This window comes from Prionailurus bengalensis, chromosome X (assembly GCF_016509475.1).
Source record: "Prionailurus bengalensis isolate Pbe53 chromosome X, Fcat_Pben_1.1_paternal_pri, whole genome shotgun sequence".
NCBI classification, from domain to species: Eukaryota; Metazoa; Chordata; class Mammalia; order Carnivora; family Felidae; genus Prionailurus; species Prionailurus bengalensis.
In genome coordinates this window covers 45,725,959-45,749,582 of record NC_057361.1, presented here as the reverse complement: position 1 = coordinate 45,749,582, position 23,624 = coordinate 45,725,959, and the positions used below count along the sequence as shown (strand labels likewise).

The 23,624-nt window shown below is 42.6% G+C and overlaps 1 protein-coding gene across 18 annotated transcripts in view; it reads left to right on the top strand.

Moving 5' to 3' along the window:
• Positions 1-23,624, top strand: part of LOC122477588 (protein FAM156A/FAM156B-like) — a 47,274-nt gene that overhangs the window by 2,981 nt on the left and 20,669 nt on the right. For 6 of the 18 annotated variants that reach the window (XR_006295730.1, XR_006295729.1, XM_043570743.1 and 3 more), the window contains exon 2: positions 5,882-6,035. The exons of 1 other annotated variant lie outside the window; for it this stretch is intronic. The gene's annotated coding sequence lies outside the window, so the exon portion shown is untranslated. Of the gene's footprint in view, positions 1-2,647; positions 4,550-4,695; positions 4,936-4,985; positions 5,161-5,881; positions 6,036-23,624 lie in introns of those variants that run through there. 11 more of the 18 variants (XR_006295731.1, XM_043570752.1, XM_043570748.1 and 8 more) reach the window with 7 other exon arrangements.

Sequence of the window (23,624 nt, the reverse complement as noted above, 5' to 3'; positions counted from 1 at the left end):
ATTCAGTGATGGGTTCCCAGGCTGGGAGAGCGAAAGGACAAATGAGCCTGGCTCAACTTGTGGTACCAATCATAAGGGACAGTTCAAGGAAACTTGTGGTACCAACAATAAGGGACAGTTCAAAGACTGATTTGGTGATGTCAGAAGGACACAGAAAATAGCCTGAAGGGGCTCCCACTGGACATTCTGGGGATGATTTTATTTTTTCAGCTTTAATGAGATACTATTGATATATAACATAAGTAAGCTTAAGGTATACACGGTGATGAGATATATATATATATATATATATATATATATATATATATATATAAATTGTGTGTGTGTGTGTGTGTGTGTGTGTGAGATCCCCATAACTTACTCTTCTTATGGCTGGAAATTTGTACCCAAGACCACCGTTTTCCCCAACCCCTGACAAACACCATTCTAATCTCTATTTCTATGAGTTTGGCTTTTTAAATTTCCACATATGTGAGAACATACAGTATTTGTCTTTCTCTGTCTTCTTTCAGTGTAAAGCATTCAGGGTCTATCCATTTAGTTGCAAAAGTCAGGATTTTCTTTTTATGGCCAATTAATATTCCATTGTGTATTTATAGCACATTTTCTTGATCCATTCATCCCTCCATGGACACTTACATTGTTTCCATATCTTGGCTGTTGCTGCACAGTAAATCATAAAATCGGTGTTACTCCTCCAATTTTGTTTTTCATTTTCAAAATTATTTGACTATTCTAGTTCCTTTACCTTTCCACATAAACTTCAAATTCAGTCTATATGTCCAAAAAGTCCTACTGGGATTTTTTTATTGGAATTGTATTAAAATGTTGCATTCCTTTGAGGCCTATTGACGCCTACATTATTTTGATTTGATCAACCCAAGAACACAGTATGTGTCTCCATTCATTTAGGTCTTATATTTCTTTCCTCAGCTTTTTGTGGTTTTGAGCATATACATCCTGTATATGTTTCGATAGACTGGAACGGGGGAAGCGATTGTAAATGGTACCTGCGGGTGGTTTCTGTATTTTGTCTTGTTATGTAATTGTTCATTGCTAGCATGCAGAAAGTTGCTTGATTTTTTTGTGTTCAGCTTCTATGCTGTGACAACATTGAATTCACGTATTGGTTCTAGGAGGTTTTTTTTCTGTAATTTCATGGGATTTTCTACATACATAATCATGTCATTGTGAATTGGAAGTTTTATTTCCTCCTTCCTGACCTTTCTTTTTTCTTTCCTTACTGGAGTGACTAGGACTTCTAGCAAAATACTGACTAACAGAGGGGAGAGTGGATATCGTAGCCTCATTCCTGGTCTTAGGGAGAAAGCATGTAGTCTTTCCTCATTAAGCAGGATGGAGGGTGTAGGTATTTTTGTAAGATGCTCTGTATTGTGGAGTTGTTTCTAGAGAAAGTATTGTAAGTCCTGGAGGGTGAACGGGGCAATAGCTGAAACGTCAGCAATGTTCTGGTCTCAAGGCTGTCGAACGTGGTAGCATTATGAGCTACAGAGCCCCACGATCCCCCAGAGGACAGTTAAGATACAAAACCTGCTGTAATTCCCTGACACTCCTTAAAACTTCACGTACTCCTGCATGCCTTCACGTAGCCACCAAATGTATGTCTGGTTAATGTCTAAAGGTCCATTGTGCTCTCTATCCATGCTTTGATATTCTTTGATCCTCCATCTAATGAAATATGAAATAAGGGCTATATGCAGTCTGCTGCTCTCTCACAGAGGCAGCCCTGCACACCCGCTCGGTCTGGTGTCTGAGAACTTCTTCAGTGCGTGGCCACACTATATCCAGGTTAGGAAAGTTCCCTTCTGGTTATAGTTTGCTGAATGTTTTTTTTATCATGAATGGCTGTTGAATTTGGTCAGATGCTTTCTCTGCATCAATTGATATGATCATGTGGGTCTTTTTTTTTTTGATACACTAATATGATTTCTTAACTGATTTTTGAATTCTGCACCAGCTTTGTATTTCCAGGGTAAATCCAACTTGCTCATGTTGTATTATTCTTTTTATATATTATTGAATGATTTGCTAGTAGTGTCTTTGTCTGATTTTGATATCAGGGTAATGCCAGTCTGATGAAATGATTCAAGAAGTGGTCCCTCTCTTCTATTTCTTTGTAGAGGTTGTAGAATTGCTGTTATTTCTTATTATATTTCTACTACTTTTGTAGAATTTTTTAAAATTTAAATTCAAGTTAGTGTATAGTGTAGTAATGGTTTCAGGAGTAGAATTTAGTGATTCATCACTTACATATAACACCCAGTGCTCATCCCAACAAGTGTCCTCCTTAATGCCCATGATGCATTTAAGCTCACTCCCTCCCCCCCCCCCCCACACACACAAAACACCTCTCCAGCAACCTTCCGTTTGTTCTCTGTATTTAAGAATCTCTTATGGTTTGCCTCCCTCTCTGTTTTTATCTTATTTTTGCTTCCCTTCCTCTGTGTTCATCTGTTATGTTTTTTAAATTTGACATAGGGGTGAAATCGTATGGTATTTGTCTTTCTCTGACTGACTTATTTTGCTTAGCATAATACGATCTACTTCCATCCACATTGTTGCAAATGGCAAGATTTCATTCTTTTTAATCCCCGAGTAGTATTCCATTGTATATATATGTACCACTTCTTCTTTATCCATTCATCAGTCAATGGACATATGGGCTTTTCCCATAATTTGGCTGTTGTTGATAGCACACTGTTACTTGTTCTTAAGTGTGTGGTACAGTTTTCCAGAGAAACCGTCTGGGCCTGGAGATTTCTTTCCTGAAAGTTTTTAACAATGATATTTTAGAAATATATGTGTGTTTTTCAGATTACCTGGGTGGTGGTTTTTTGTTTTTTTGGTTTTGTTTGGTTTTGTTTTGTTTGGGTTGAGCTTTAATAGTTTGTGTCTTTCAAGCAATTGTTCTGTTCCATCTCAATTACCAAATGTAAGTGCATAGATTATTTGTTAGAATCCATTCAAATTCTCTGGATTCTGTAACCTATTTCATTCTGGATATTGGTAAGTTGTGCCTTTATTTTACTTATCTTTCTTTTTGTGTCAGTCTGGATAGAAATTTATGAATTTTATTGACCTTTTCGAAGAACCAGCTTTTGGTTTCATTGACTATCTCTATTCTTTTCCTGATATTTGCTCTAAATCCTGTTTTTCTTATTTTCTTGCTTTATTTTTATGTCCTGTTTCTAGTTTCTTAAGGTGGAAGCTTTCATTATTAACGTGGGTCCTTTCTTCTTTCTAATACAAACATTTGATGCGGTACATTTAACACTAAGTACTGCTGTAGCTGCATCCTGCAAATTTGGATATGTTGTATTTTCGTTTGCATTCAGTTCATCTGATAAAGGGTTAGTATCCAAAATATTTTCTAATTTCCCTTGAGCCTTGCCATTTGCACCATGGGATTATTTAGACATGTATCGTGTAATTTCCTTGTGTTTGGAGATTTTCCTCTTCACATTTTCTTACATATTGGGTTTTTTTTTTCTTTTGCTCAGGCAACATTCTCTGTATGATTTCAACTATTTTATAACTTCTAATATGTGTTTCGTGACCCAGGATGCAGTCCACCTTGGTGAAACTTCCATATGTGAAGGGTTCTATACTTGTCAGTTACATCCAGGTAGTTCACAGTGTTCAGTTCATCCGCATATTGCTAATTTTCCTTCTATTCCTTCTGCATATGACTGAGAGAGTGTTGACTTCTATAACTGTTACTTGTAGATTTGTTCATTTATCCTTCAGTTCTGTCTGACTTGGTTATATATTTCGAAGCTTTGTTATTGGGTGTTGTGCAGAGAAGAGTTAACATAGTAGGCCTGAAACTACTGTGCTTACAAACATCAGCATGTTGGTCCTTATCTTGGCATCCGGGAACTTGAATTTCAGAAGGTTTCCCACCATTCCCTACCTGAGCAGGGTGCTTTATTCTTCCTAAACTGTCCAAACAATATGTTTCATGTTAAACATCTATGAAACATCTCAACACATAGACATCTATGAAAATACCTTTCCTTCTGGGAATCTGAAATCTTGGTCTGTGCTGGGCAGACAGTGCCTACGTGACCAGCCTCCATCCCAAACCTCTGACGCTGTGTTACTCACGAGGTACCCTTGGTAGACAGCATTTCACATGAGTTATCATGATTTTTGCTGAAGGCACAAATTGTGTGACTCTCCTGGGAAAGGACTCTTGGAAGCTTGCACTGGTTTCCTCCAGATGTTACCCAGGGCACCATTTCCCCTGGGCAATTTTGCTTTCTATCCTTTTGCTGTAATAAATCTTAGCCCTGAGGATGACCTTCACGTCCTCCTGGGGATGCAGCAGAAGCAAGGGTGGTCTTGGGACCTCCGAAACCATGGTGGCAGCCATGGGACTCACTAGCAGGAAAACCCTGACTCACTAAAATATGGTGGAAGACTTTGCGTAAAGAAAGGATGGCACGGTAGAGATGATAAGCTGCTTGTGCCTCAGTGATTATGGATGTGCCCACGATATGAAAGAGCAGCTGAGCTGTTCTGAAAGGTAAATGTTACACACGGAATGCAAAAATAAAAGGTCCAAGTCCAAGAGCGTTGGCTCACTGCATGCCTTGGCTGCTTTAGCCATGCTGGATGATATGAGGTGAACAAGTGTAGCCAACTTATGACTTGGGTCTTTATTCTCTGGAGGCCAGGGAAAAGGATCCAGACCTTCCCAAAGGTGAACAAAAATGTTGAAAGTTTAACTTGCTGTCTCCTGCACGTGGGAGAAGACAAATTTAATTGGTTGCCTGGGCTAGAAAAAGCTTTACATAAACCAGAGGCAAAGACGGAGGGGAAGGCATTCCAGCCTTGTCTTCAGCTGGCTTACTGCTGCTGTGGCTGCGCCTCCCAGCATTCCAACCAGGATGTCCCCTGTATGGTCACCCGGTAAGTGTCCACTTACTGCTAGGAGTTTCAGTAAACTTGCAGTGAGAGCGAAAAGGGAGGATTTAAAAGTGGCTTTGTACGTTGTGGCTGTTGGTGCCTGGATGTCTGAGAAAGCTGATGTAAGATGTTAGGCAGGGCCACTGTTCAAAGCAGCTGCCCCCAGCAAGGGTATGACCTGTTCTAGCCTGGCTGCTGGATAAAGGAGAGAGACAAAAGGGACAGGAGGTGATGTAAACCCATTTTGAAAATTTTGAAAATTCAGAATTTCATCCTGAACAATTCCTAATGATCATGAGTCTTTCTCGTTATGTAATAGAGTTTTCTATGAAAATATTTTGGTCCCTTTTGCTAACAGGCCCTCCTTACAAAAGGTTTGGAGGAGAGCAGGGGGTAAATAAAGACACGGAAAGGTTCAGTTTCAGAATTGTACGCACTGATTTTGTAACAGTGGAGAAAACAAACCTGGCACCTGGGGAGAAGCAGAGGGAAGAGGCGAGGACATTAATGGCCTGTGTCTGTCCAGACTATTCTTGGAAATTTTCTATTTTTTGTTAAGGAAACACTCTCAGTGCAGCCTTTGCAAGCCTTTGTGAGCACTGCGAATGCAAATTGACTCCTGAGCCTCGAGCCATACCTGCCAGAGCTCTGACTGTGGGACAGCAGGGGTGGCCCCAGCTCCTGGGCGTTGCACGCATGGCACCTCCACGTGACCTCCACCCTCAGAGAGAGGATGAACTGGTGTCATGGACAGACACAACTTTGGGAAATAACTGCCTCCAGGCATCCCTCTAAAACCAAGGGCTCAAATGGATATTCCAAGTGGACAGGGAGTCCTAGAGGGGAAGGCCCGTGGCGGGAGGCCACATTGAGGCCCCGGTGAGCCGTGTTGCCAGATTCGGTGTATGTCCAGCTCTGGGCTCCCTAACGATTGTAAACTCTGTTTCAGGAGAATCACGTGTGCCCGCTAGGATTACCCTTCCTGTGTGTGTGCCCTGACCAGCCCGACACTGCCTCAGCCTGGAAGACTTTCAGGTCAGGTTCTGCTTCTCGACCAGTGTGTGCTGTGCCTGAATTTGTGCGTCAGGCCAGCTAAAAAGAAGGTTCGTACAAAAAACTAAGCAGTAAGTTACCTGTTTTTCTACATTAGACCTTTGTGGTTAGTGCAAATTGTTTTAACTGGTTAAATCTAGGACCCCTGAGGGACGTGATGGAGATCAGTCCTGCAGGCTGGTCTTACCCTACCGCATTGGTCCTAAGACTGAGACCTGTGGCACGTCCCTCCTGCCCTCTGCAGACCGGCATCTGTGTGGTTCATCATCATGACACTAGGTCCATTCATTCCCATTTGACTTCAATTCCACAAGTGTGGACTGGCCTTCTGCCGAGTGTCAGGTCCTCTGGCCTGAAGACACCAAGAGCTGTGTTTCCAACCTTCCACGAGACAGACACGAGGGAGACAGATATGGAAACAAAGTGGCAATGTTCAGTGACCGCTGGCAGATCACATTGTGAACATCTCCCACTTAATTCCTCCGGTCCTTTCACAGCATAACCTGGAGAAGACCCATCCGGTCAGTACATTTGGGTTCCCCTCATTCTATTTCCTGCACGCACAGCTACAGATATCAAGTGATACTGGCATGTTGTATGAGACACAAAGCCATGAACAGAATTGCTTTCATTGATGTATTTTCCAAAACAGTCAAGGATTATTGGTACCTTCCCAGGTAAAACAACATGCAAGTATCCCTCAATTTACAGGGAAGTTAACATTTATGGAAAATCCACCTTATGTAAGTCTCTGTCAAAAAGATTTGCCTCCCTGAAACTTTCCCTTTTTATTTTTTTTTTTTTAATTTTTTTTTTCAACGTTTATTTATTTTTGGGACAGAGAGAGACAGAGCATGAACGGGGGGAGGGGCAGAGAGAGAGGGAGACACAGAATCGGAAACAGGCTCCAGGCTCTGAGCCGTCAGCCCAGAGCCCGACGCGGGGCTCGAACTCCCGAACCGTGAGATCGTGACCTGGCTGAAGTCGGACGCTTAACCGACTGCGCCACCCAGGCGCCCCAAACTTTCCCTTTTTAAATACTGATACTTCCCTTTAATCATTTCAACAATCACAGTCTCCCTCTGAAATTTTCAAAATGTGCCATTGTGGTTATAACCCACATAATATGCTGGTCCTTGCCTGGATTTGGTGAGAGGAAATACCATGGCAGCATGGTACTCCCAGGAAGTACTCCCTGGGAAGGATTCCGGGCACCCTCATCCTCTGCCTGCTTTCTGTGATAAGAACGTGTTTCAGGGACAGCTGAGATGTGAGGTAAAGCTTCATTTCAGAGGTCACCACTGCCGTGGAATGTCCACGCCCGGATGGTTTTGTGCTCGTCTTGGCTCTTAGCTCCTGGGACTGGGGTTCTCCTCCTCATTGATGACAAGCCTTTCTAGGTATGGACACCAGAGTAAGGGGCTGGGAAAGGGCTTTAAGCTTTTGTCCTGTTCGGGACAGCAGATGATGTCACAGGACAGCTGAAAGGACAAGAGGGAGATGATCGCCTAAGGTCAAAGGCAGGTTTTTGATAGGTGAAGGGAAGACATGCGCCCAAGTTCTGGTTGTGCCAGGCTGACGTGGAGTGGAGTGTGGGTGTAAGAATGAACCAAAGGCTGCGAGGACATGGGGAGAATAGATTGCATAACCTCACATCATATGGTTTACGTGGTCCTCAAAAAAAGCCCGTGCCATTATGAGAACTTAATGTCATCTTCTGTCACCAACCCTACCCACTGGCCACAAAGAGAATGGATTTGAGATAGACCGAAGCTTTCATGGAGAACGTCCAGTGGGGTCGTGATGTCCTCTCAGAAAATCTGCCCTGCCCTTGGTTTGAGTCTCAGGCTGTGCTCATTATGTTCTGCTTTCTGTGTGCTTTCAGATTGGTCTCTCATGTGTGTGTTTGTCTGGAAAGAGTCAGTACATTGAAGTCAGGCTTGCTACCACAGGGATTTAATAAAGTTCTTGAGAGTTTCCTAGGCAGAGTTAAAAATCACAGATTCTAGGGTGCGTGGGTGGCTCAGTTGGTTAAGTATCCGACTCTTGATTTCGGCTCAGGACATGATCTCACAGTTCATGAGAATGAGCTCCGCATTGGGCTCCATGCTAACAGTGCAGAGCCTACTTGGGATTCTCTCTCTTCCTCTGTCTCTGCTGCTACCCGATTCACGTGCATGTTCGCTCTCGCGCGCGCGCTCTCTCTCTCTCGATAAATAAACATTTTTTTTAAAAATCACAGATTCTTGACATTGTGACCACGCTAAATGAGATTCACTGGGTATGGATCATAGCATGTGCATTTTTAAAAACTTCTTGGGTTCTGACTTAGGAGGACTCCTTGTCTGGGAACTACTGGAGCAGGGCAGTCAGTGGTCCCGTTTTTCTGCTGCTTGGCTTCTCTCTCCATTGTTGTGAGGGTGCAGAAGTGACAACAGTTTGGTGCCTTCTCTGATGCACAAACCCAAGAACTTCAGCTAGGAGACTGATGTGCTGTCTGCTGTACTAACAAGGCTCGGAGAGTATTGTTTCCACAGAGTATCCTGAATCCAGTCCCTGTCAAGCTTCCATCTAAGTGATTGCTGTTGAAATCAAATTTCTGTATACCATGCAGTTCCGTGCTATAAAATCAGTTTGTGTTATATGTTAGGTGTAACTCTAAATATTTTGCACTGGCCCTTGGATCCTAATATTGACTGAACAAGTACACAGTACAGTGAATTTTCTGCAACGTGGGCCTGCACCACTTATGGCCCGATGCCACTGAGCAAGTTACTTAACATCTGTGTGCCTCGGTTCCATTAGCAACGTGGAAACACTAGTTAGTAGTAAGTGTAGCTACTTCTTGGGGGCAGTTTAGAGTACTGACTGTGTTAAGACAAAAAAAGTCATCAGGACAGTGCCCGGCATGTGGCAAATTGCCGATCAATTCTAGCCGTTGTTGTTACTGTTGTTGTTCCCACATTTCCGGGAAGCATGTTCTGGACAGATGGTGTCAAGACTACCTTTGACTCACTGGAAGGACTTAGCACTATCACTTCGGCTCCTTGGGGACTCAGGAATTGAGTCTGTGGGGCACGGTGGAGGGCGTGTTTTTATTAGCATAACGAGTATTCAGCTCTCCTTATGGGCCATTGGGAAGCCTAAATGCAATGCTTGGTTCCATCATCGTGGGCTCCTATGGAAAACTTGAATGGAAACTTCTCTAGGAAATTAGAATGAATGACCTGTTTGCACATTTTGTACAGTGTTTGGAAAATGAAGTGGTCACTGGATGATGATAGAACACGAGTGTATAAATTTGCGTAAACATTTCAAAGAGTGAAATGTAAAGGCCAAGGACCTCATCATGTGGTGGCTTCTACAGCCATTAGTTGTATTGAACTCCTATTGGGAGTTCAGTCTGTTGGGAAGATGTGAGTCTGGTAAAGATACGAAGCTGTTAACAGTCCAGTTTTCATCAGTAACATTTGTTTTTCTTCCACTCATATTCATTATTCATTTAACAAAAGGCTGGTGTATTAGTATTTTCTGAACTGAGTCATGAGGAGGTGGTAAACAGTGTGTTTGGAGAGTCTTAGGAAAGGTGCAGTGAGGAGAGAATGGGAGTGGAGGATGAGGTGAAAGTGTGCAGGGGGCAGGCAGAGAGAAGGAGTAGCAAACAGGAGGGAAGGATAATGGATACAAGCAGAAGGAAAGAGACGGGAATACAAGCTCACACTTCAGGAGGCTTACTACAGGCCTGGATTTGTTTTTAGCTCTTTCCCTACAGCAATGATTTTAAAATTCATGGAGTATCCACTGCAGCACTGTGAGGTAAGTGTTTTTAAGGGTATCGTCCCTTGTTCCATCCAGATGAGGAAACTGAGACCCGTAGAGGTTAAGGGGTGGAGTAACTTACCCAGAGCCACCTACTCAGCAAGGGCAAGGTCAGGGTTAAATCCAGGTCAGAGAAAAACATACAGAGACATGGGATTTGGCCATAAACTGCAGTGCACCTCAGTGTCCAGTGTCCTTTGGTTCAAAAGACAGGTGAACGTGTAAGACAGCTTATCCTGATTACACTGGATCAGTGCTTGGATAGAACATGATGTCTCAGGTGCACGAGAGACTGTGAGGTGACAAGTCAATACAGGCACATCACTAAGTCGGGATCTGGTTCATATCAAGGTCTATACACGCGTTTGCTGAGGCAGATTTCAGCGTTGGTATCCTCATCATGATCATTATGGACAGTAGTTTATGGTATATATAATGTTTGGAAACAAAACAACAGATAAAATCCTATAGATTTTAAAGTCGTTTTTCTAAAGACTCGGTCTCTTTGGTATCTTGACATTTCAAGATAATGAATTGCTTTGATATCCTTGCCAGCTGAAAACCCAATCAGTGCATTTAAAGTGGAGGAGAGCTATGTGGGACAGTAGAGCAGAGCAGCGAGGGAAGCAGAGAGGTTTGGATGGAAGGTTAGCTAAGTCTGCAAGGGCTATGAAAATGCCACAGACGATGCAGGCCAAAACCAAACCAAATCAGACAGCAACTTGCTTGTCCCTAAGAAGAGACAGTTGTGCTATTGAGATAAGTATCTCTATTAAAATTTCTTAGACTTCTGCTCTCTTTTGGCCCCCAGGGTGCAGTGTGTGGTTCTTACAAGGTAGCACTGCTTTGGTCACGCTGTGGGTGAGAGTGGCAGCCTCACCTGAAGCATTCTCCGTTTGTGGGCCACCTGGAGCACGTTACTTGAAGTCTGGAGGCCTACGGATTCATAAGAGAAAACAGAAAGCAAATGCATAGTACAATAGTTAGATCCAGCCACCTCCAGTAGAGCCCTACATAGCAAGTGAGATGCAGGCACAGGTGTTGTAGTCATTGGTTGGGAAGTAGCAGGGTTGGGTTGGGTGACTCAAAGAAGAAGCATGGAAGTGAGTACAAGGTGAGAAAACACATTAAGAGGGGACAAACAGCGAAAATCCCATTTTCTGGCCTTGCTTTTCTGCTATGAAAATAGAGTGCTCTAGTATTGTGGGGAGAGGTTACCCTGGTCCGAGGTCCGGGAGGGAATCGCTGCACTTAGTGATGAGCGTTCTGATGACCCACCGTGAACAGTAACGAGGGGACACTGAGTGTGTGAAGGCACAAAGGTCTCAGCCTTTACCATAGACAGACTCATAAAGTTTCTTAGCCTTGCTGAGAGTAACGCTGCCTCACCTTACAGAAGCTCGAAGCCGCCATCTGGCAACACCACTGGTGCTCCTCCATCTCCTGATCCAGCTGGGGGGTGGCTGCCCAGGCACTGTTCCCTGAGCTGCATAAGTATGATGGTAACCGTGTGTGTGTGTGTGTGTGTGTGTGTGTGTGTGTGTGTGGGGGGCAAATATAGGGTGAGAGACTCTATTCATTTAACTATGATTCACTAAATAAGCTTCAGCTCTTACCTAGACACTGTAGACACTGTGTTGGGTGCCTGGGCGATACAGTAAACAAAGACTGCCTTCATGGAGTGAGTTTAAGCCAAATCATTCGAGAATAGTTAATCTAACAATCATATAAGTCAATGTAAAAATTACTACCGTGACTAGTGGTACCAAAGAGGTGTGTTTTATTGAGGTCTGATTGATAGGTAAAGCTATAGGTAAAGGTATTCACATGTACAACCCTTTCTTCTTGTTGGTGTGGTTGTTATTATATGATTATCATTAGCGGTAAGAACACTTTTAACATAAGATAATCTCTTAGCAATTTTAAGTATATAACACAGTATTGTTAGGTAAAGGCACTACGCTCTGTAGGTCTCCAGAACATACTTCTCTTTCATAGTTGTAACTTTGTACATTTGACCATCACCTCACCATTTACCCCTCCCCTTACCCCTGGCAGCCATTGTTCTACCCTCAGCTTCTAGGAGTCTGACTATTTTAGATTGCACGTAGAAGGGAGATAGCCCAGTATTTGTCTTTCTGTGTCTGGTTTATTTTAGTAGCCATCAAGTCCTCCACGTCCAGATGACATGCTCTTATCTGTGTAAAACCCTGAAGATTCTGACAAAAAGAAATTGTTATACCTAAGGAACCAATTCAGTAACATTACTTTCATTTTTAAAAATAGCTTACTGGATATGAGATTCTTGGTTGTTGAGCATTTTTTAATTTTTTAATTACCCAGTTAGTTCCTTCTGGCCTCCATATTTTCTGCTGAGTAAACTGCTATTAATTGTATTTCCCTCATAAGTGACTGGTCATTTTCTCTTGTTGTTTTCACAATTTTCTCCTTGCCTTTGGCTTTCGGCATGTTTACTGTGATGTGTCTATGAATCTCTCATTTATCCTACTTGGAGTTCATTGAGTTGCTTTCAGGCACTGTTTCTTTGAATATTTTTTTCTGCTCCTTTCTGTCTGTGTTCTGGTACTCTCCTGCATCTGTGTTGGTGTTAAGAGTGTTCCATGTGTTTGTGCAGCTCAGTTTATTGCCTTCATTTGTTTCCCTCACTTTCTTCAGACTGTATAATCGCTGTCCATCTGTCTTCAAGATTGCTAAATCTTTCTCTGGTAGTTCAACTAGTGTCGATCTCCTCGAGTGAATTTTTCACTTTAGTTACCGCACTTTTCAACTGCAGAACTTGTATTTGGTTCTTTCTTAAATAATTTTTCTCACTTTATTGTTATTCTGTCTTTGATGTGACTTTTTCATCATACCTTCCTTTACTTTTTTGATTGTGGTTTTCTTTGTTCTTTGGACCTGATTATAACAGCTACTTTGAATTCTTTATCAAATCTGACATCTGGTCGCAAGCACCGGCAGTTTCTGTTGCTTATTCATGCTTTCCTGTTTTTTGAATTATCATAATTTTTTTCTTGTCTAACTATCTAAAATATTGGAGCAGTACTGGGTACTGATCCATCCCACCCCTTCCTGGGTTTGTTACCTCTGTTTCCTTGTCTAGTTGTTTAGTGTCTAGCTGGTTTATTTTAGTGGAGTCTGTTTTCTCTCCTTACTCTCGCCCACCCCCACCCTTGTGTTAGGCTTCAGATTTTAGTCCTCAGGGAGAGACGTCTTGGGGATGCCTACTGTCCCCTTGGGATGACTGGTTGCGGCAGGCTTCTCTCTGATTGTCTCTTTGCCTGACCACACCCAGCTGTTCCGGTTCACTGACTGTGGGCTACTTGTTCAACTGTTTTCAGCGATACCCTGGATATATTGCTTCATAATCTAAACCAGTGAAATCCATGCTCCTTTGAAGGGCTAGCTGCTGAAGTTACTGTTTCAGAGTTTTTCTGACCCTAGGCAGGCTCCTTGCAGCTGTCTCTTCTCCCTGATTGTCTCAGGTAATCCGGCCAGCCTACAGTTGATCCTCTATGTCCAAGACTTCTACCAGTCTCCCACCGTTTGCCTTGTACCACAACCTCCACTGTTTTGCAAGTGCCCTTAGGCTTGCTTGACCTTCTCCTCAACACCCCTTTGCAAATGAACTTTGTTCCTCTGAGAGGAGCTATCTGCTTCAAAACCTCTGAGCCACAACTCTGTAGTTGGGGAGTGGGGACAATGGCAGCACATTCTTAATCCTGTTTTTCAGCATTACACTATGTAGCGTTGCTTTTGAAAATTTCCATTTTTAATTGTTTATGGCTGGTATATGGAAGCAGAATTTACTTTTACATACTGACTATGTGTCTCTTCACGTTGCTAAACTCGCTTCTTAATTCAAGTAATGTTTTATGGGTTTTTCTTACAGATTCAGGTGTTGCCAGTGAATAATGACTGTTTTACTTCTTTATTTCTTTACTTCTTTATTTCTGCTTGACTTTTTTATTGGCTAGAACAGCCAGGAAAATATTGACTAGAAGTGGTGAAAGTATGCATACTTACCTTGTTCCCTGTCTCAGGAGGGAAACATTCAGACCTTCAGGATTAACGATTACAGTGGCTTTAGATATTTTTGTAGATGCCAGTTATCGGCTTAAGGATGTTGCCAATAAACTGAATGAATCTTGCCATCTCCCCAACATTCATGTTGAAACCTTTCTCCAGTATGATGGTGATTGGAGGTAGGGCCTTTGGGAGGTGATCAGGTCATTCAGGTGAAGCCCACATGAATGGCATTAGTGCCCTTATAAAAGAGACCCACCCCTGAGAGCTCCCTCGGCCCTCCTGCCATGTGAGGACAAGAAGTCAGCAGTCCGTGAAGCAGGAAGCAGGGCCTCACATCCCAAATCTGCTGGCACCTGGATCTTGGGCTTCCTGGCATCTGGAAATATGAGAAATAGATTTCTCTTGTTTTTAGAAGTCATCCAGTCTGTGGTAGTTTTGTTGCAGCAGCCCTAGGAGACTAAGCTAGAAATCCTTCTTTATTCCTAGTTTGCTAGGAGTTTTTATCAAGTAAATTTATCAAATAAATACTCTTTATGCATCTATTGAGATGCTTATATATTTTTAGGCTGTTATTATGGTCAGTTAGCATGAGTGATTCTGAAACATTGAACCACTCTCAAAGCTGTGGAACCATTTCACTATGGTATTTTGTCTTTTTTCTATATTGCTGGTTTCAAACAGCCGATATTTTATTTTGGATTATTGCATCTGTGTTCATGAGTGCTATTGCTCTTGTTAGCCTCAAAAGTAGAACAGCCAGTTATTTTACCAGCAAAAATGAGTTTATTCAGGAATAGCAGAGAATTACAGTTTGGAACAAGCAACCTAAGGCAAAATCCTAGGCAAGTCCAATAAGCAAAGTAGAGGAACGTTATTTTATGGAGAAGAAGGAGGAAGTTGGAAGGGTTGTTTTGAATGAAAGTCCATCGAAGAAAAGCAAGAGTTCAGGGTAATGACAGTTTCTCATTGGCTGAGTTGGAGGCGTAGTCAGTATCTTACAGGACATGCAATGTACATCTTTTCCTGTTGGGGCCTACATGATTCTTTCATGTTGATTATTCTTCTGTTGGGTCTATAACTGACAGTTCTTCCTGTAATTGACGTTGAAGTGGTATGGTTCTCCCTTCTAGGCTCTGGACTCTAGTGAGGTTTCTCTTTTTTTTTTTTTTTTTTTTCCAGAGTCTGTTATTTATTTTCTTAATTTTTTGTCTTGCTTTCATATCAGGATATTGCTGGCTCTATAACATGTGTTAGGAAGTGTGACCTCATCTTCAGTTGCCTGGAAGACTTTGTTCAAACCTGCATTATTTCTTTCATATGTGTTTGATAGAATTTAAACAGTGAAACCATTCAAGCCTTGAGTTTTATGTGAGGGAAGGGTTTTTGTTTTCTGTTTGATTTAGTGAATTCAATCTCTGACAGATATAAGGCTAGTGGTGTTATTTTCTTGACTGGGGCCTGCGAGCCAGGGCCTTTCAAGGGGTTTTCCCATTTCATCTTTTTTTTGGATAATATTTTCAATAATATTTTCTCATCCACTTCATGTCTGAAAGATCTGTATTGATGTCTCCTCTGGCAGTAGTGATATTAGTAATCCATGTCACTCTGCCCTCATTCCTTATTATCAGTCTGGCTAAACCTATTAGATTTACTGGTCCTGTCACAAAACCAGCTCTTAGTTTCACTGATTCCTTTGTATCGATTTTATGATTTCTAGTAGGTCAATTTCTGTTCAAACCTTCATTATACTTTTTCTGCTTCCCTTAGGTTTAAATTGATTTTGCTTTTCTAATTTCTTAAGGTGACAGTTTAGACAGTTGATTTCAGACAGTTCTTCTTTTCTAATGTAAATATTTAATGATAAAAATTCCCCTCAATGCATTGTTGTAGATTCACCTTACAGATTTTGATATACTGTGTTTTGGTTTTCTACTTCTTGCAGGTTCTTCTTTGATCCCTGCATTATTGAGAAATGCCATTTAATTTCAAAATATTCTGTGGTTTTCCAGACACCTTGCTGCAATTAATTTCTGTTTAATTCTTTGCGGTCAGAGAACCCAGTTTGTATGATTTCAGCCGTTTAGAAGTTGTTGAGATTTACTTTATGGCACAGAATATGGCCTGTCTTGTGAACCTTGTGTGTGCACTTCAGAAGATGGTGTCTTGTGCTGTCCTTCTGTAAGCATCTGTTAGGCCATGGCTGTTGATAGTGTTGCTCCACTGCTCCATATAGTTTCTGATTGTGTTGTCCACTTGTACTGTCAGTTGTGGATGGGGGAATGTTGAAGGCTTCAGCTAACTGATTTCTCTGTTTTTCCTTTTAGTTTTATCAGTTTTTAGCTCTTGTATCAGTTTTTACTAATGCATGCACATTCATGATTTTTGGATCTTCTCGATGACTGGACCTCTTTTATTAAGTAACATCTGTCTTTTCCCCTTGTGATAATCCTCATTCTGAAGTATATTCTCTGTAATATTAATTTAGCCCTTCCAGCTTTTCCTGTGATTCACGTTTGCTGGGTGTATGTGTCTTAGTGTGTTCGGGGTGCAGGAACAAAATACCACAGACTGGGCGGCTTATAAACAAACTTGGTATCTCACAGTTTTGGAGGCTGGAAGTCCAAGATCAGGGTGCCGGCATAGTTGGGTTCTAGTGAGGACCCTCTTCAAAGTCACAGATTTGTGGTTGTGTCCTCACATAGTGGAAGGACAAAGGATCTCTGGAACCTCTTTCATAAGGGCCCTAATCCTATTCATGAGGGCTCTGCCCCAGGGCCTCATCACCTTCCAAAGGCCACACCTCCTAGGTTAGGAGGTATGGGGGTTAGGATTTAACATAGGAATTTTGGAGGAGACATCTTCAAACCATAGCATTATCGATAAATTTTCCTTTCAGTTACTTTTAACTTAATTTATGTATTCATATTTAAAGTGAGATTCCTTTTGACAGTACATAGTTGGGTCTTTCTATTTTTATCTAAAGTGACAAATTAGGTCTTTTAATTGATGTGTAGGCAGTGTACAATTAGTGTGTTAACAGTTTACATTTAAGTCTGCCATCTGGCTGTATATTTTATCCTATGGATATTTTATTCACATTTTCCTTTCCTATTCCCTCTATAATTTTGGATCAGTTGAACATTTGGTGTTATTCCATTTTATCTCCACAATTGGCTTACTAGTTATATATCTTTAAACATCTTTTCGAAACGGTTGCTCTAGGGTTCTAATACATATCGTTGCTTTTCACACTGTGCCTTCAAACGATATTATACCACTTCCTGTACACTGTCAGAATCGTAGGACTATGTACCTTCATGTCCTTTCTCCCAGCCTTAGTGCTATTGTTTTCTTGCATTTTATTTCTACCAAGGTCGTAAACCCCACAATACATTGTTACTATTATTTAGATGGTTTTCTTTTACTGAGATTAAATATAAGGAAAAAATTCGTATACGCCCGCAACTTTACCACATCCAGCACTATTCAGTTCTTTGTATAGATCCAGATTTTCTTTGGATTTCATTTGCCTTCTTCCTGAGGAACTCCCTTTAACGTGTTGTGTAGGGCAGATCTTCTGGCAGTGAATTTTCTCAGCTTTTTTATTTCTTTGAAAGTTTTTGTTTCACCTTCATTTTCAAGAAACATTTGCATTAATCAGAAAATTCTGGCTTGCATGGATTCTGATCAGTCGTCTGCCCATTCTGTCCTGTTTGTTCCCTTGTATGTAATGTGTCTCTTCTTTTCCTTTTCTGTCACAGGATGTCAGTGTTGGTGTTTGAATCAGTCTTTCCATTAGTTGATTGGGCTTGAGTCCTGTGTTGCTATAATCACTTTAAATATAAAATAGACTTGGGAACCTGGGTGGCTCAGTCAGTTGAGCGTCTGACTTCTGCTCAGGTCACGATCTCCTGGTTCGTGAGTTTGAGTCCTGCATTGGGCTCCCTGCTGTCAGCACAGAACCCACTTCAGATCCTTTGTACCCTTCTCTCTCTGCCACTCCCCTGCTTGTGCTCGCTCTTGCGCGCGCGTGCTCTCTCTCTCTCTCTCTCTCTCTCTCAAAAATTAAATAAACGTTTAAAAATAAATAAAAATAAATGTAAAATAGACTTCAGGTTCGGGGTGCAAGATAGATCAGTATACAAAAATCAATTGTATTTCTGTACATTAGCAGTGAATAATCCAAATAAGTAAGTAAGAAAACAACTTCAGTTACGATAGAGTAAGAAGAATATTTAGGAATTAATTTAACCAAGCAGGTGTGAGAGTTACACACTGAAAATTACAAAACACAGTTGAAAGAGATTAAAGCAAATTTTAAAAAATGGGAAGACTGGGTGTGTTCATCGATTGGGAGACTTGATATTGTTAAGATGGCAACATTCCCCAAATTGATCCAAGCATTCAGTGTAATTCCTATTGATATTCTAACTGCAGCTTTTTAGAAATTGAGAGACTGCTCCTGAAATTTATGTGGAAATTTCATGGACCCAGAATTAATTTAAACAATCTTGCAGGAGACAGCCAAAAGTGGAAGACTCGTGCATTCCCATTTCAAACATTATTTCAAAACTCCAGTAATGAATACAATGTAGTACTGATTTAAGGATACACTCAGAGGTAAACAGAATGGAATTGAGAGTCTGGAAATAACCCGTCTATCTATGGTGAGTTAATTGTTGACAACAGTGCCAAGACAATTAAATGGGGAAGGAGCAGTCATTTTAGTAAATGGTGCTGGGACAACTGGATAGTCAACATTTAAAAGAATCAGTTTGAGTCCAAACCTCATACCACAGATAAAAATTAAGTCAAAATGGATCCAAGTCCATATGTAAGAACTAACACTATAAAACTTCTTCTGTAAGAGCGTGTAGGAGTAAATCTTTGTGACATTGGGTTAGGTGATGGATTCTTAGCTAGGACATCAAAAGCACAGATAATAAATGAAAAGTTAGGTAAAAATGGCTTCATCAAAATGAGAAAAAGTTTTTGCTTTAAAGGACACCATAAGAAAGTGAAAAAACCAAAAGAATGGGAAGAAGTATTTGTATATCTGATAAGGGCCCAGTAGTCAGAATGTAAAAAGAACTCTTGCAAGATAAGAGTAAAAAGACAACCCAATTAATAATGGGATAAGGGAGGCACCTGGGGTCTCAGTCAGTGAAGTGACCGACTCTTGATTCTGGCTTAGGTCATGATCTCACGGTTCATGAGAGTAAGCCCCAAATCAGTCTCTGGGCCAACAGCATGGAGCCTGCTTGGGATTCTCTTTCTCGACCCCTCCCCCTGTTTGAGCGTGTGCGCGCGCTCTCTCTCTCTCTCTCGCTCTCTCTCTCTGTCTCTCGCAATTAAAAAAATGGGCTAAGCATTTGAATAGACATTTCTATTAAAAAAGATCTGCAGATGCCAAATAAGCACATGAAAAGATGCCCAAAAATATCAGTCGTTAGGAAAACAAAAATTGAAAGCACTATGAATTATAACTTTCCACCCTCTAATATGGATATAATTTTAAAAGCGAAAATAACAAGTGTTGGGGAAGGTGTGGAATAATTGAAATCCTCATACATTGCTGGTGAGAATTCAAAATGGCACAGCTGCTGTGGAAAACAGTTTGGCAGCTCCTCAAAAAGTTAAACAGAGCTGCTGTATGACACAGTTATGCCATCGTAGGTATATATATCCAAGACAAATAAAGAATAAGCCCCCACAAAAACTTGTATACGAGTGTTCCTAGCAGCATTAATCACAACAAAGTGCCAACAACCCAGTGCCAACCAAATAATGAATATATCACCTGTGGTGATGTATCCATATAGTAGAATATTATCCAGCCATAAAAAGAATGGAGTAGTGATACTTGCTGCAACATGGACGAAAACTGGACACATTATGCTAAGTGAAAGAAGCCAGACTCAAAGGCCACATAATGTAGGATCCTATTTAGTGGATATGTCCAGAATGGACAAATCTGTAGAGACATAAAGCTGCTAGTAAATGTCCAGGGCTCCTGGGAGGGGGGATTGGGCAGGGACTGCTAATGGCGTAGGGTTTCTTCTGGAATTAGATGTTGGTGATGGTTGGCACAACCGTATGTACATAGTAAAAGCCAACAAAAAAGGGTGAATTTTATGGAATGTGACTTACAGCTTAACAAAATGAAAAAAATATTGTAAAGGAAAGCATTTGCTTTTGAATATGATTTTGGCCATTTTAGAAGTACAGTTGCCTACCCCAGAAGATGTAATACGCTGTCCAGGTCTTGCCTTCACCAGTTTGATCATCAGAGGTGACCACTGTAGTCTGATAGGTGTTTCCGTCTTGTCCCTGTTATCAGTATTTACAAATTGCACCTGCACATACATATACACTTACAGACACTGGTTGAGTTAGGATTACCACTGATCTGCTACTCCCCATTTGAAAAAAAAATAATAATAATAAAATAAAAATCTCTGGTCAGTACAAATTTGCTCCTCTTATTCTGTTTCAAGGCCAGTGGGTGCTCCATTGTAGGATAGGAACACTTCATCTTTCATTTACCCTCCCAAAGGTCATTGACTACCAATGGCCATTTAGAGCCCACCCCCACTCCCTGAAATTTGCTATTCTCATTGTACACATGCTTCTGTGGCTGTGTAAATATTTCTTTAAGACAAGTTCGTAGCAATGGAAATTGCTGGATCAAGGCAACCTTTTGCTAAGGAAACATCTCTGAAGTACCTTCTTGTGTGCCTGATACTACTGTAAGTGCTGGGGAGACATTAGAGAAGACCCACATATGTTCCTCTTTTCATGAAGCTGAAATTCTACTGAGGGTAGGGACACAGTAGAATCAAATTTTGATAGACGCCGTCAGAGAGCCCTGCAAAGTTCTTTTACCAAGTCACACTACCCTCGGTGTGACTGGAGTAACAAATGCCCCTTTGCTGGCACCCTAAGCACCCCATTCGTGACGTAGGAGATGTAGACAGGAGGCTGGACACTTTATCTCAGGCTGTCTACAAGATCTTGGCGTATGCAAGTGGAATGATCCCTGTGGGGAGTTTAAGAGTAGTGAGACTATGATGGAAGGATGCAGCGCCCATTAGTTTTATTCCTGGGGAGGAGTGGAGCTGGAGGTGATGTGACCCCATCTGGGCAAATTACCAGGGTGTGGGGTGGCAGGAAAGGGTGAAAGGTTGCTAGAGGAGCAGCAGGTTGTACTTTCCTGTAATAGGATGTACCACTGAAGTCCCAGATGAAGCAGTCTCCTCTGGGAGGTACAGCTGGAGTGAGGGAGTCTTGTGTTCCCAAAGAAACCATTGCGGGCAGGGTGCAGGGGAGCTCACCACCATGCAAGGACCTCCACCTCTCCGGAGGTCACCATCGTCCCACTTCTGGCCCCAGCCCGTCATCTGTACAGATTCTAACCAAGTGGGGACCAGGGAACATGGAAGAGGAGCACATGAATGGTTTCCTCATGGGTGAGCAGAGCAGAGATTAAGGACCACACTAGACTGGTTAGTCTAGATGGGATTGCCTGCCAGGATCTTCCAAGGAAAAGAATCCCATTGGCTGGAGGTGGGGTGTCCTTCTCAGGGAGTTTATGGGTGCACAGGTGGGGCTTTGAAGAGTGGAGGTGGAAGTGGAGGGTTTGGAATCATGCCGTGGAACCTCAGGCTGCTCACCAGCAAAAGAGGCTGAAGATGCTACCCAGGTCAGTGGGATCACTGGCTTCTCTTAGTCTGTCCTTTAGTCAGTCTTCCTGCAACTTCTTTTTTTAACAGTGCTTCCAGGATCCCACTATAGTGAAATGAGCCCAATAACAAATCACTAAATCTTTCTCCAGTGTCCTGTTATGTGTCCACCAGACTATAAGTCTTGGATGGGCAGAGATATTTCAAAGAGGGGCTCATGACCTACTCCAAGCCAGTTTCTCGAGGGAAACAAGGTGCCCTACTCAACCCAGAGAAGTGAACACTTAGAGGATAGGATTTTAAGCATGAGACAGGAGAGATGTTTGAGTGAGGGCAGGCAAGTAAGAGATAGGTGGGTTCTCATGTCCGTGAACTTCTCCCCAGTCGTTCCTTAAGCCCTGACTGTATTCACACCTGTGCCTGAAAGGCTGCAGATGCAAGACTGTGTTCCTGGGGGAGGGAAATTCACAATGGCATGAGAGATGGGCCAGTGTGTGTGTCCCCTGAGGAGGACAAGGTGCATGCCCCAGGCAGGCCCACGTCAGCCTCGCCGTGGATTCTGCCCGTGAGCAAATAGGCCTGCTCTGGTGTTGGCTTCATGGTGGGAGATCAGCGGGGGAAACGTATGCGCCTCACAGTTTGCACAAAGCCCCACGGGAACTGTGGACACCCTCATACCACCTTCCCCTTTAAAGCAGAATTATGCATTGAGAGAAGGGGACAGGTTTCCTTTGGGTGGATGGGGAGATGATAAGGTAGAGAAGCGGGTGGAACAGGGGCACCCTCAGTGGTCAGGTAAGTGGTCTGTGGCGGGTCATCCTGGCACGGCAATGTGAACCCCTTCACCATCTCCTTCCCCCACTGGTGTTCACTGGCTTGCAACAGACCTGCTGACTGAAGGTGTCCTTGTGTTTGGGGCTCACATAGACACTGGGAAAATTGGGTGGCTGCAGTGCCTCCAAGGGTTAGGAGCTGAGAAGGCTGAAGCGAGCAGTGTGTTCAGGGTGAATGGGATGAGGGACAGGCCTTCCACAAGACTGAGAGGGCATGGATCTACCCTGAGCAGCGTGGGACTGTCCTGTTCTGCCTTCCCCACAGGTTCCGATCCCCACAATGAGGCAACGGCTCCTCAGCAGGAGGGCTCTGGGGCCTTAAGGACAGTGGGAGTCTCCTGAAGATGGCATGAACCCTTCCAACCTAGAAGGTCTCCCCATTTTGATGGGTGGAGGGCTCTACTGTCTGTCAGACGTGTGAGCGGGGGCTTCCCTCCTAGTTGTGGCCTGGGACCAGTGCAGCTGAGTTATTGTCCAGGAACAGCCAATGATGGCCAAACCTGGGGTCATTTATCCCTGGGAAAAGAGGTTCCTCACGTGCCTGGATGGGTGCACTGGGATGGGGGCTAATACTGTGGAGACAGCGGTTTCCCAGAAAGGCTGTCTGTAATTCTGTATTTCAGTCTCTCTGTGCTATTCACTCATGGGGCTGGGTGAGACCTCATTGTGTCTCTAATTGACATGTGTCCTGTATGGAGTGACTTTTTGTGTTCAAAAACAAGATGTCGTTTTACGAGCCATTTTGGGGTCCAGGATTTGAGATGTATGAGCTGTGAGAGGGTCTGTGTCCAGTATGGGAGATCACTGAGCTGTGGAGGGTTGTGTGTCCAAGTGAGAGTTGTCTGGGCTATTAGGGGTCTCTCCTGGTGAGTGAGGTATGTGATCTGTTTTAGGTGCAGCGTGCAGAATGTAAGTTGTCTGGGGCTGTTCCCATTATGTATTTCAGGAATTAGGGTTTGAGCTCTCCTGAGGGTCTCTGTTGAGGTTGGCATATTTGAGCTCCTGGGGGCCCATATTCTAGGTTGTGAGATTGCAAAGGTTATTTGTCATGGGACAGGAGGTATCTGAGCAAGCTTAGGTTCACGGTACAGGTGTTTTGTGCTGTTTGTGTGCCTGCATGCAAGGTTGTCAGCTCTGTGATTGTATGGCATCTGTGTGCAAGGTGTAAGGTCTATGAGCTATTAAGTTTCTATGTTGCAGGTTGCCAGGTTGCTAAAATGCATGTGGATCTGTATTATAGAATTTATCGCCTCTGAGC